The sequence below is a fragment of the Salmo salar genome, chromosome ssa10, assembly GCF_905237065.1.
Source record: "Salmo salar chromosome ssa10, Ssal_v3.1, whole genome shotgun sequence".
Taxonomy (NCBI): Eukaryota; Metazoa; Chordata; class Actinopteri; order Salmoniformes; family Salmonidae; genus Salmo; species Salmo salar.
Window position 1 is genome coordinate 75,407,514 of NC_059451.1, and position 14,716 is coordinate 75,422,229.

Sequence of the window (14,716 nt, forward strand, 5' to 3'; positions counted from 1 at the left end):
TGGTGTATAGAGCTGGGACTGGTGTTTAGAGCTGGGGCTGGTGTTTAGGGCTTGGGCTGGTGTTTAGAGCTGAGGCTGGTGTTTAGAGCTGGGACTGGTGTTTAGAGCTGGGACTGGTGTTTAGAGCTGGGGCTGGTGTTTAGAGCTGGGGCTGGTGTTTAGGGCTTGGGCTGGTGTATAGAGCTGGGGCTGGTGTTTAGAGCTGAGGCTGGGGTATAGAGCTAGGACTGGTGTTTAGGGCTGAGTTATAGAGCTGAGGGTGGTGTTTAGGGCTGGGGTATAGAGCTGAGGCTGGTGTTTAGGGCTGGGGTATAGAGCTGGAGCTGGTGTTTAGGGCTGGGTTATAGAGCTGAGGCTGGTGTTTAGGGCTGGGGCTGGTGTTTACAGCTGGGGCTGGTGTTCAGGGCTGTGTTATAGAGCTGGGGCTGGTGTTTACAGCTGGGGCTGGTGTATAGAGCTGGGGCTGGTGTTTAGGGCTGGGTTATAGAGCTGGGGCTGGTGTTTACAGCTGGGGCTGGGTTATAGAGCTGGGGCTGGTGTTTAGAGCTGGGGTATAGAGCTGGGGCCAGGCTATAGAGCCGGGGCTATGGGCTATGTGCTGATGGAAACAGTGAGAGTGCTGATAGGGGTAGAGCTGCATGGGGCAGAGTGCTGTCTCAGGCTGGTACACCATTAGAGAGACAGGCGTCAGCACGCCCAGCTGCTTTAGTCAGCACTTTGAGAGTATGCACAGACAGTACAGAGAGAACCACACACTCACATTCTCACTCCCACACAGAGAGTAGAGACACGATGCACACTCTGTCCCTCTCACGCACTCTCGCTGTCTCTCTCCCTCTCCGTCTGTCTCCCCTTGGCATCTATAAAGTGAAATGGTAAGCGTAACCTGAGGACAACTGCAGTCTGTATCTATTTAGACTTTTTGAAACACAATTATTGATTATTTTTCACCTTCCCCAATGTGACAAATGGGAGATGGGGGAGTTTGACTGACAGCCAACAGTAGGTGGCAGCACTAAGTTACGCAATAGCAGCAGCATGAGCACCCAGAACAGCTTTGGCAAATTTGAGCTGGCCAATGCGCAAAGCAAACCCTTCTCACTATGTTGCAGACCCAGTCAATTGGAAACATCGTTGATCCATTTAATTCAGTCAAATAGAGGGACCTGTTCATTCCGAATGCAGTTCAGGTTTCTGTACATTCTATTCTCCATGTAGTTTACAGATTGTGTATGTAAACCAATACTGTACAATCTTGGTCGTACGCTGTAGGCTAATGACCAGAAAGCCTTGTCTAGTAAACAGAAGTCTATCAATCGGCAAACCCAGCTCATTATTTAGACCCATTTAATCAGATCAAAACTGAATTATTTATGAAATGAAGAAATTGGACAAAATCGAAGAACTTAACGATGAATGGATCCCTGATTATGACAACGACTATAAACAAACATGACCATCTTTCATTGAGACATATTGCACTGTCAACATTAGCCTCTCGTGCAAGACCTCCGTTGCATCCTTTGTTTTGAATCCAATTCCACTGTTTTGCAGTCTGTTGTCCCCTCTCGCTCCCCGTAGGTAGCGCAATGTAATACATAGGTGACCATGGCAACACTAACTGAATTAGGATGGATTACCTATAAGCTTTGCAGGACAGTTTCACGGCCGAGAGCCAGCGCCTGCATTCTAACTGCAGGTCACAGAGCAACTGTATTCATCCATTCATTGATGGCTTTACTGAACATCTGCATGGTCCTCTGTAGCTCAGTTGGAAAAGCATGGCACTTGCAGCGCTAGGGTTGTGGGTTTGATTCCCGTGAGTGCCCGTGCGTATAATGTATGCACGCATGACTTTGGATAAACGTTGTCTACAAAATGGTGTATATTACTATGGCATAAAAATGATTTGAAACAGTGAGACGATATGTGCGTTTTGTATGTGTGACGCTCGTATAGATGTATATAAATAAAGTGTGGCACACAGTATGGAAGTCTCAGGCTCCCACAAATGATACTTGGGGCTGCCTAGTCCGCATTTGGTTTTCTAAAGGGAAAGAGAGCGAGTGATAGAACCAGAGAAAAGGGAAAAACAAGGAGAGGATGAGAGAATTAAAAGAACAAGACAAACAAACAGAGTGTGAGAGGGAGCGAGCGAAGCAGGAGAGAAAGAGGGCGGCGATTGGGAGAAAGTAGGCCTCCAGAGTTAGGGTTATATAAGGACAATTGCTTTCAATGGAAAAAAAAGTGGAGAAGAAATCCTTTTGGAATCGCTCACTCTGGCCGGCCAATGGAAAAGTGTGGAATGCCGTGCTGACGTAACGCTCCTAACAATGTGTGTGAGTGTAGGCCTAGTTGCCTCTGTTTGTGTGTATGCGTGCGCGCCTGCGTGTGTGGGTGTGTGTGTGGGTGTGTTAGTGCGTGAGAGTGGAAAAGTGTGGAATGACGTACTGATGTAACACTTCTAACAGTTTCCATATATAAGGCCTGGGATCAGGCGCCAGGCCGACACTCAACATGGCCGCGTCTGCTGCCCGTCAATAACTGGTAAGAGGAGGAGGACACGCACGCGCACGCAGGAACACAGAAACGCACACACAAACACACACTTGCACACATGCACGTACGCAGGCACGCAGGAACACACACATGCACACATTATATGCAAAGTTGAAGTCGGAAGTTTACATACACTTAGGTTGGAGTCATTCAAACTTGTTTTTCAACCACTCCACACATTTCTTGTTAACAAACTATAGTTTTGGCAAGTCGGTTAGGACATCTACTTTGTGTATGACACAAGTCATTTTTCCAACAATTGTTTACAGACAGATTGTTTCACTTATAATTCACTGTATCACAATTCCAGTGGGTCAGAAGTTTACATACACTAAGTTGACTGTGCCTTTAAACAGCTTGGAAAATTCCAGAAAATTATGGCATGGCTTTAGAAGCTCCTGATAGGCTAATTGATATCATTTGAGTCAATTAGAGGTGTACCTGTGGATGTATTTCAAAGCCTACCTTCAAACTCTTTGCTTGACATCATGGGAAAATCTAAAGAAATCAGCCAATACCTCAGAAAGAAAATTGTAGACCTCCACAAGTGTGGTTCATCCTTGGGAGCAATTTCCAAATGCCTGAAGGTACCACGTTCATCTGTACAAGCAATAGTACGCAAGTATAAATACAATGGGATCACGTGTCCGCCATACCGCTCAGGAAGGAGACGCGTTCTGTCTCCTAGAGATGAACGTACTTTGGTGCGAAAAGTGCAAATCAATCTCAGAACAACAGCAAAGGACCTTGTGAAGATGCTGGAGGAAACAGGTACAAAAGTATCTATATCCACAGTAAAATGAGTCCTATATCGACATAACCTGAAAGGCCGCTCAGTAAGGAAGAAGCCACTGCTCCCAAACCACCATAAAAAAAGCCAGACGACGTTTTACACCTGCAAATGGGGACAAAGATCGTACTTTTTGGAGAAATGTCCTCTGGTCTGATAAAACAAAAATAGAACCGTTTGGCCATATCGCCCATCGTTATGTTTGGAGGGAAAAGGGGGAGGCTTGGAAGAACATCATCTCAACCATGAAGCACAGGGGTGGCAGCATCATGTTGTGAGGGTGCTTTGCTGCAGGAGAGACTGGTGCACTTCACAAAATAGATGGCATCATGAGGATGGAAAATGATGTGGAGATATTGAAGCAACATCTCAAGACATCAGTCAGGAAGTTAAAGCTTGGTTGCAAATGGGTCTTCCAAATGGACAATGACCCCAAGCATACTTCCAAAGTTGTGGCAAAATGGCTTAAGGACAACAAAGTCAAGGTATTGGAGTGGCCATCACAAAGCCCTGACCTCAATCCTATAGAAAATTTGTGGGCAGAACTGAAAAAGCGTGTGCGAGCAAGGAGGTCTACAAACCTGACTCAGTTACACCAGCTCTGTCAGGAGGAATGGGCCAAAATTCACCCAATTTATTCTGGGAAGCTTGTGGAAGGCTACCCAAAACGTTTGACCCAAGTTAAACTATTTAAAGGCAATACACTCAATTAGTATTTGGTAGCATGTAAACTTCTGACCCACTGGGAATGTGATGAAAGAAATAAAAGCTGAAATAAATGATTCTCTCTACTATTATTATTCTCTCTACATTTCACATTCTTAAAATAAAGTGGTGATCCTAACTGACCTAAGACATGGAATTTGTACTTGGATTAAATGTCAGGAATTGTGAAAAACTGCGTTTAAATGTATTTGGCTAAGGTGTATGTAAACTTCCGACTTCAACTGTATAAAAGAATGTTTAGAAAATACTCCTATTGTCTCATAATGCAGACCTCACCGAATGCAAGGTGACCTGTTAGATGTGTATTAGCGAGCAGATCTTAATACTCAACAAGGGCACCCTGACAAAGAGACATAGATAGAACAGATCATACTGTAGGCAGGGATGATCCACTCTGATCCACTGCACACGCACATATGCAAAAGTCTGTCTTGTTTCCTAAATGGTATCCCATTCCTGATAGAGTGCATTACTTTTGACCAGGGCCCATAGGGATCATGTCAAAAGTAGTGCACTATAGGGAAAAAGGTGTTGTCGTGCCTTCTTCACAACTGTCTTGGTGTGTTTGGACCATGATAGTTCGTTGGTGATGTGGACACCAAGGAATTTGAAACTCTTGACCCGCTCAGCTACAGCCCGTCGATATGAATGGGGGTATGTTCGACCCTCCTTTTCCTGTAGTTCACGATCAGCTCCTTTGTCTTGCTCACGTTGAGGGAAAGGTTGTTTTCTCTGACCTCCTCCGTATAGGCTGTGTCATCATTGTCGGTGATCAGGCCTACCACTGTTGTGTCGTCAGCAAACTTAATGATGGTGTTGGAGTCGTGCTTGGCCATGCAGTCGTGGGTGAATAGGGAGTACAGGAGGGGACTAAGCACACACCCCTGAGGGTCCCCCGTGTTGAGGAACAGTGTGGCAGATATGTTGTTGCCTATCAAATCAAATCAAATCAAATTTATTTATATAGCCCTTCGTACATCAGCTGATATCTCAAAGTGCTGTACAGAAACCCAGCCTAAAACCCCAAACAGCAAGCAATGCATGTGAAAGAAGCACGGTGGCTAGGAAAAACTCCCTAGGAAAAACTTCCTAGAAAGGCCAAAAACCTAGGAAGAAACCTAGAGAGGAACCAGGCTATGAGGGGTGGCCAGTCCTCTTCTGGCTGTGCAGGGTGGATATTATAACAGAACATGGTCAAGATGTTAAAATGTTCATAAATGACCAGCATGGTCAAATAATAACAATCATAGTAGTTGTCGAGGGTGCAACAAGCACGTCCGGTGAACAGGTCAGGGTTCCATAGCCGCAGGCAGAACAGTTGAAACTGGAGCAGCAGCACGGCCAGGTGGACTGGGGACAGCAAGGAGTCAACATGCCAGGTAGTCCTGAGGCATGGTCCTAGGGCTCAGGTCCTCCGAGAGAAAGACAGAAAGAGAGAAAGAGAGAATTAGAGAGAGCATATTTAAATTCACACAGGACACCGGATAAGACAAGAGAAATACTCCAGATGTAACAGACTGACCCTAGCCCCCCGACACATAAACTACTGCAGCATAAATACTGGAGGCTGAGACAGGAGGGATCAGAAGACACTGTGGGCCCATCCGATGATACCCCCGGACAGGGCCAAACAGGCAGGACAGGGCCAAACAGGCCTACCCTTACCACCTGGGGGCGGCCCGTCAGGAAGTCCAGGATCCAGTTGTAGAGGGAGGTGTTTAGTCCCAGGGTTCTTAGCTTAGTTATGAGCTTCGTGGGCACTATGGTGTTGAACGCTGAGCTGTAGTCAATGAACAGCATTCTCACGTAGGTGTTCCTTTTGTCCAGGTGGGAAAAGGCAGTGTGCAGTGCGATTGAGATTGCGTCATCTGTGGATCTGTTGGGGCGGTATGCGAACTGGAGTGGGTCTAGGGTTTCCAGTATGATTGTGTTGATGTGAGCCATGACCAGCCTTTCAAAGCACTTCATGGCTACCGACATGAGTGCTACGGGGCAGTAATCATTTAGGCAGGTTACCTTCACTTTCTTGGCCACTGGTCTGCTTGAAACATGTCGGTATTACAGACTCGGTCAGGAAGAGTTTGAAAATGTCAGACACTTGCCAGTTGGTCCGCGCTTGCTCTGAGTACACGTCCTGGTAATCCATCTGGCCCCGCGGCCTTGTGAATGTTGACCTGTTTAAAGGTCTTGCTCACAACGGCTACGGAGAGCGTGATCACACAGTCGTCCGGAACAGCTGGTGCTCTCATGCATGGTTCAGTGTTGTCTGCCTCGAAGCGAGCATGAATGGCATTTAGCTCGTCTGGCAGGCTCACGTCACTGGGCAGCTCGTGGCTGGGATTCCCTTTGTAGTCTGTAATAGTTTGCAAGCCCTGCCACATCCGACGAGCGTCAGCGCCGATGAAGTAGGATTCAATCTTAGTCCTGTATTGACGCTTTGCCTGTTTGATGGTTCATCTGAGGGCATTGCGGGATTTCTTATAAGCGTCCGGATTAGTGTTCTTCTCCCAGCTCTAGCCTTTAGCTCGGTGCGGATGTTGGCTGGTATCCATGGCTTCTGGTTGGGATATGTACTGTGGGGACGATGTCGTCGATGCACTTATTGATGAAGCTGGTGACTGTGGTGGTATGCTCAATGCCATTGGATGAATACCGGAACATATTCCAGTCTGTGCTAGCAAAACAGTCCTGTAGCGTAGCATCTGTGTCATCTGGCCACTTCCGTACTGAGCAAGTCACTGGTACTACCATCTTTAGTTTTTGCATGTAAGCAGGAATCAGGAGGATAGAATTATGGTCAGATTTGCCAAATGGAGGGCGAGGGAGAGCTTTGAATACGTCTCTGTGTGTAGAGTAAAGGTGGTCGAGACTTTTTTTCCCTCTGGTTGCACGTGACATGCTGGTAAAAAGGAGGTAAAACGGATTTAAGTTTGCTTGCGTTAAAGTCCCCGGCCACTAGGAGTGCTGCTTCTGGATGAGCGTTTTCTTTTTTGCTTATGGCCTTATACAGCTGGTTGAGTGCGGTCTTAGTGTCAGTTTGTGGATGTAAATAGACGGCTATGAAAAATATAGATTAAAACTCTCCTGGTAGATAGTGTGGCCTACAGTTTATCATGAGGTACTCTACCTCAGGTGACCAATACCATTCACTGACATTTAGCTAATACAGTACAATCCATACGGTAGTACAACCACAATCTTTATCTCATGTGCACATGTGTACTGTAGCAGGTAGCTAGCAAAATGAACAAGTTGAATACCCACACACAATCAGTCAGTTGAGGCAGACCATAGATATGTATTTTAGGTAGCCTAAAGAGAGTATGGTCAGATGAATATAGTCCAGGGGTGTCAAACTCATTCCACGGAGGGCCGAGTGTCTACGGGTTTTTGGTTTTTCCTTTCAATTAAGACCTAGACAACCTGGTGAGGGGAGTTCCTTGCTAATCAGTGACCTTAATTCATCAATCAAGTACAGGGGTGGACTGAAAACCTGCAGACACTCGGCCCTTTGTTGAATGACTTTGACATGTGATATAGTCCATTATCATGGTCTTTCCAAGGGGAATCCCAAAAGAGCCATAATACAAGCTTCTTTGCTCAGAAGACATTCATGCACACACAACAAGACCTCGTAGTTTCCTTTCGAAATTCAACGCATCATGGCGTCTATTTTTTACATATTAATTCCGACTGGTTACAGCGTTAATTGTACGTGGTTACAGGGTTGAAACAGAAACAACTCAAAGGTTAACAGTTTAGGTATTAATTCCCAGTGGTTAAGGGCTATGGTTTGTGGAAGGCGTCGCAAACCAACCAATCTCATAGCTTCAAGTATCATCAACTATTGTCATGGCTTCCAAGAGCATTGTAAACTGCTGTGGCGCAGTGGTCTGAGCAATGCGCTTTCGGCTCTAAGCATCAGGACTTTGTGCCCAGACCTGGGAAATAGTTTCCCTTTTTTTAGGAGCATTGAGGAAGCGTACCCGGCTCCATGAGGGGGCTAAAGGGGGCTTAGCCCCCTCAATTCAAACTTGTGCCCGCCCCAGTTTTAGTTTTATGTCCCTGTATAAAAATAGCAACGATTGAATGACAGGTTGGCGCAATTTAAACAAAATCTCTGCCGCTGTGTCAGCATAATCGACAGAGCGCGCCACAGTGTGTGTAGGAGGGCTATGGTAAGCCACTGGGGCGGTTAGGTATGACTCCTCTGCGTTTCCATTTAAAAGCGTGAAAAAATAAGTTTTTCATCTCTGTGAATAATGTGAAACGCCTCCGCCTGTAATATTTGATTTTGATTTATAAGGGGGGGTCAAGTTTACCAGTCGGGTCCTGGTGAGGACGCAGTGTTGGAGGCCAAACTGTCTCCTTGCTGGGGGGGGGGGGGCGGGCATCTGGAGCATCTGTTCTATGATAGGGTGTGTGACTGACACTGAATTGATTATGACCGAGCTCTCTCCGGAGTCTGTAGAGGAGAGGGGTGTGCGCTGACCCTTTCCTCGTGCTTGGAGAGAAAATGACCACACCGCAAAATGTTCCTGCGTGTGGCACGGAAATTGTATCAATGCTGGTTGGGTCTGGAGACCACCCCAGTGTCCACTGTGCACCATTTGGGAGAGAATGCTCCCTTACCTGTTACAACAAAGGCCCCAGTGCCCACATATTGCCCAAAAGGTTAGTGGACAGTGTTTAGGGCCTGGGCAAATTTTTCATCTGCCTCGAGGCATCTGCTGTGATGTTCCTTTGTTTGCTCTGATAATCTACATTCACCAAATGAACATAACATGTCAGTCAATATGAATTTTTAAGGGGGATGGTTAGAAATACTGAACCGTAATGATTACAGTTGAAGGGGAAATGACCACTGCTACATGCTGACGATGTTTATGAGGTTTCTGCTTATGTGTGAGGAATGTGTCTAGAGCATGATTTTAAATGTCGAGACCAGAATAAAGGGAGGGGTGTGTGGCGAAGAGGCGCCACAGGCACGTCTCTCTCCACCGTTGCTCACTGACTCCCGCCAATTTGTGCTCCCTATTTGTTTCATTGTGTCGATTGTTTGTCAATGTTTATCAATGCCCCGTGAAATATATATTCATAAATTACTGTTAATCCCAACATATTCCCACATTCATTTAGAATGTTTGGTTATGTACATTTTGATAATTCATTAAACATAATATCCTTTCATACTATTCTCATTCTCCAAGTGGAAACGTTGTTTGGAGAGCTCCCAAACGGCACAACACTTGGGCTAAAAAAAAAATGTTTTACTTAATTGCATTAACCAATTTAATGTCAATTTCTTTGTTTTCTTTGTTTGGAGAGCACGTGTCCGTTTTCTCTGTCATGTTTAATGTTGTGTGAATGCGTGCTTTAGCGTACATAGATATATATATACCTGTTCTGCACGCCTAGAATAGGGGTGGCCAAATGTATTTAAGTGCCCATTTGGGGATGCTCTATTTAGTCATATCTGAGCCTGGTAGACCCAACCTGTGCTTTATTGGTTCAGACAGGTGTTGCCTGATGAGGCTTTTTCTTTTGAATGCTGACATTTTTGAAGTCAGAACTTCACATATATATTTATAAATATCACTGTTATCTTTTTTGAAACACCAGCACCGTGCAAGTGAATCCCACGCTCACTTGCACCTCTTCCTGCCTGCCTCCTGCTGAATGCTTTGTCCTTATGACTGCTAGAAGGACCCTACTTTACGCGGACACAGATAGGCTACTGTCACGCCTGTGTGTAGGAACGGACCAAGGCGCAGCGTGCGTATCGTTCCACATCTTTATTATATAGTGAAACTTAACCAAACAAACAAACCATAAACGAAACACAAGCCATGACGACAGAGGTGCAACATGCACTAACTCAAAATAATCTCCCACAAACACAGGTGGGAAAAACAACTACTTAAATATGATCCCCAATTAGAGACAACGATGACCAGCTGTCTCTAATTGGGAATCATACAAAAACCCCAACATAGAAAAAAGAAACTAGAACACAACATAGAAAAATGTAACTAGATAAACCCCCCAGTCACGCCCTGACCTACTCTACCATAAAAAATAAGAGCACTCAATGGTCAGGACGCGACAGCTACTGATTTTACCGCCAACCTGTCACTTCAAAAGCACTCCGTGATCTCTGAGTCTCTGCGTTTGAACTTTATGTTTATTGTTGTATAACGTGATATATGCAGAATTCAATATAATTCCGATGCAAGAACGTCCCAAACATTTGCCCCCTCGCCTATTCACTTTATCCTGGTGGGGTCTGCGAGGAAGGTATATATCGACGTTCTCGTGGCCTTTTCAAACGTCCGAAATCGAAATCTATTTCTAGTGGTCAGGCTGCGCTTGCACACACACACACACACACACACACACACACACACACACACACACACACACACACACACACACACACACACACACACACACACACACACACACACACACACACACACACACACACACACACACACACACACACACACACACTACCAGCTGCCTATGATGGTAGTGATGGTAGTCATGGACAGACTATGAACACATAAATGATACCGTAGAACAGCTTTAGTTCCGGTGCTTTGCACAAATCACGATTTCACAGGTGTTAGCATCTTCTGAATTTCGGAAGGGCCGTAACTTGCAAAGAGAGACAGTGGGCTCTTCCTTCCAGTTCCGATCCTCATTCTATCTCTTCTCTTAACAGATATATAGACCAGAACTTAATTGAGGATCTGACCAATTACGCTAGACTTTAGTTCTGCGTTAACCGAGATGAATAATGCGTTACCCCTGCCAGTCTTCTTTCTATTGGTTGCAATGTAACGCTCATTGAGACAGAATTGTGCTGAGCAGAAAAGGCCAGGGGCCATCTGCAATTATGTGTTCGTGTGTGTGCGGTTGCTCTGAGAAGACATACATTTCTCCAATTCGTTCATTGTTTGGGTTTCGCTCTCAGCTGACTAAACATTCATACCGTGCCCTAGGCAGAACTTCTCCGAAACGGCAGTACCGTTCAATTCTCAAACGGCACCATTTTAAATGCGTGCCTCAGTACGTACACAACAACACATTAGATGTTATGATCAAGTAAAAAGTAACATTTGTTGACGTTTTAATAGAAAGTGTTCTGAAATCCATGACGTCATGAAACCAAAATGGCTATTGTCTCATTCAACCATCCAATTCATACAGAGATGCTTGTAATAACATGGTGCTTTATGTCAAACGAATCTTTTCTTTCTTGTTGATTCTGCTGAGGGCAAATGTTTTCTTTATCTCTCTCTCTCTAAGACGCACACTGAAATATACACACACGCACACACACACACACACACCTATTCTCTCATCCTGTGAAGGTAATCACTATTCAAACACATCACATCATTGGGAAAAAACCGCACCCATCCAACCATCCTCCCGTCGCTGGAAGCTGGAAGATAACGAGGAACAAGGAACAAGGAAACAGAGGAGTTTCACATTTGGCCAGAGGCATGTGTGTAGATGTATCGTGTGTGTGTGTGTGTGTGTGTGTGTGTGTGTGTGTGTGTGTGTGTGTGTGTGTGTGTGTGTCAAATCAAAATCGGATCACATGCACATAAAACAGTACAGTGAAATGCTTACTTGCAAGCCCTTTCCAAACAATGCAGTATTCAATAGCAAGGTAAGGGTAAATAATATAAAATAAGTAAATAAGAGAAATAAGAAAAGTAACATCATTTCAATGTGCAGTGATACTGAAGTAGTGAGATATGTACATGTTAGCAGAGGTACAAAAGTGACTGTTAGCAGGATAAATAATAATAATTTGTGTGTATGTGTGTGTGTGTGTGAGAGGAAATGAAGGGATAACACTGACAATGAACCAATCTCAGAGCGAGAGAGAGAGAGAGAGAGAGAGAGAGAGGGGAGAACAGAAATTCCATAGTGACATGGCCGTAGATCCACTCTCTATTCCCACATCCTCTCCCTCCCTCTCTGGCTCACGCTCTCTCCTGGGACCCTGTGCTTGGGGGTCTGTCTCTCCTCTTTCCTGTGGGACAGAGCCATGGAATTCACCTTGAACCCTTGCACATCCTGACTATGATTATAACCCTAGCACTACACCGTGCCAGGTTTTATACTATTGTTAGAATGTGATGTATGTATGTGCACTATGTGTAATGCAGATGGGCACCATTGACAGCATCTATTTGGTCTATATCTACAGTACCAGTCAATAGTTTGGACACCTACATAGTCCCCTCCTGTGTTCCCTGTTCACCCATGACTGCGTGGCCGAACACGACTCCAACACCCTCATTCAGTTTGCTGATGACACAACAGTGGTAGGCCTGATCATTGACAACGATGAGACATCCTATAGGGAGGAGGTCAGAGAACTGGCAGTGTGGTGCCAGGATAACAACCTCTCCCTCAACGTGATCAAGACAAAGTAGCTGATCGTGGACTATAGGAAAAGGAGGGCCAAACAGGCCCCAATTAACATCGACGGGGCTGAAGTGGAGCGGGTCGAGAGTTTCAAGTTCCTTGATGTCCACATCACCAATGAACTATCATGGTCCAAACATACCAAGACAGTCGTGAAGAGGGCACGACAAAACCTTTTCACGCTCAGCATCCAGGTTAGTTGCATCACCGCCTGGTATGGCAACTGCTCGGGATCTGACCATAAGGCGCTACAGAGGGTAGTGCGTACGGCCCAGTACATTACTGGGACCAAGCTTCCTGCCATCCAGGACCTCTATAATAGGTGGTGTCAGAGGACAGCCCATAAAATTGTCAGAGACTCCAGTCACCCTAGTCATACTGTTCTCTCTGCTACCGCACGGCAAGCGGTACCGGAGCGCCAAGTCTAGGACCAAAAGGCTCCTCAACAGCTTCTACCTCCAAGCCATAAGACTGCTGAACAATTCCTATAATCGCCACCGGACAATTTACATTGACACATCTCCCCCCTCTCTTTTGTACACTGCTGCAACTCGCTGTTTGTTTGTTACCTTTGCATAGTCACTTCCTCCCCACAGATTACCTCAACTAGTAGCCTGTACCCCTGCACACTGACTCGGTACTGGTGCCCCCTGTATACACTGCGACCTGTACGCTCTTGTTGGCTGGTCCTCGCTTCATACTCATCGCCAAACCCACTGGCTCCAGGTCATCTTCAAGACCCTGCTAGGTAAAGTCCCCCCTTATCTCTGCTCGCTGGTCACCATAGCAGCACCCACCTGTAGCACGCGCTCCAGCAGGTATATCTCTCTGGTCACCCCAAAAGCCAATTCCTCCTTCGGCCGCCTCTCCTTCCAGTTCTCTGCTGCCAATGACTGGAACGAACTACAAAAATCTCTGAAACTGGAAACACTTATCTCCCTCACTAGCTTTAAGCACCAGCTGTCAGAGCAGATCACAGATTACTGCACCTGTACATAGCCCATCTATGATAAAGCCCAAACAACTACCCCTTCCCCTACTATATTTATTTATTTTGCTCCTTTTGCACCACATTATTTCTATTTCTACTTTGCACTTTCTTCCACTGCAAATCTACCATTCTAGTGTTTTACTTGCTATATTGTATGTACTTCGCCACCATGGCCTTTTTTTGTCTTTACCTCCCTTATCTCACCTCATTTGCTCACATTGTACATAGACTTATTTTTCTACTGTATGTTTGTTTTACTCCATGTGTAACTCTGTGTTGTTGTATGTCAAACTGCTGTGCTTTAGGTGGCCAGGTCGCAATTGTAAATGAGAACTTGTTCTCAACTTGCCTACCTGGTTAAATAAAGGTGAAATAAAATGAATATAGCCTCATTATTGTTATTCTTATTGTGTTACTTTTTATTATTACTTTTTATTTTAGTCTACTTGGTAAATATTTTCTTCTTCTTGAACTGCACTGTTGGTTAAGGGCTTGTAAGTAAGCATTTCACGGTAAAGTCTACACTTGTTGTATTTGGCGCATGTGACAAATAAAGTTTGATTTGAACTCAAATGAACTTATCCTCTGCAATCACAACTGATTGGCTCCACAACGCATTAAGAAGGAAAGAAATTCCACAAATTAACAAGGCACCCCTGTTAATTTAAATGCATTCAAGGTGACTACCTCATGAGGCTGGTTGAGAGAATGCCAAGAGTGTGAAAAGCTGTCATCAAGGCAAAGGGTGGCTACTTGGCACTTTTTTGGTTACTACTCTGTGTCTCACAAAGCCACGTCGGTTGGGACCAAAAATCTCAAATTTGGACTCATCAGACCAAGGACAGATTTCCACCGGTCTAATGTCCATTGCTCATGTTTCTTGGCCCAAGCAAGTCTCTTCTTCTTATTGGTGTCCTTTAGTTGTGGTTTCTTTGTAGCAATTCAACCATGAAGGCCTGACTCACGCAGTCTCCTCTGAACAGTTGATGTTGAAATGTGTCTGTCACTTGAACTCTGTGAAGCATTTATTTGGGTTGTAATCTGAGGTGCAGTTAACTCTAATGAACTTATCCTCTTCAGCAGAGGTAACTTTGGGTCTTCCTTTCCTGAAGCGGTCTTCAAAGTTCTTGAAATTTTCCAGATTGACTGACCTTCATGTCTTAAAGTAATGATGGACTGTCGTTTCTCTTTGCTTATTT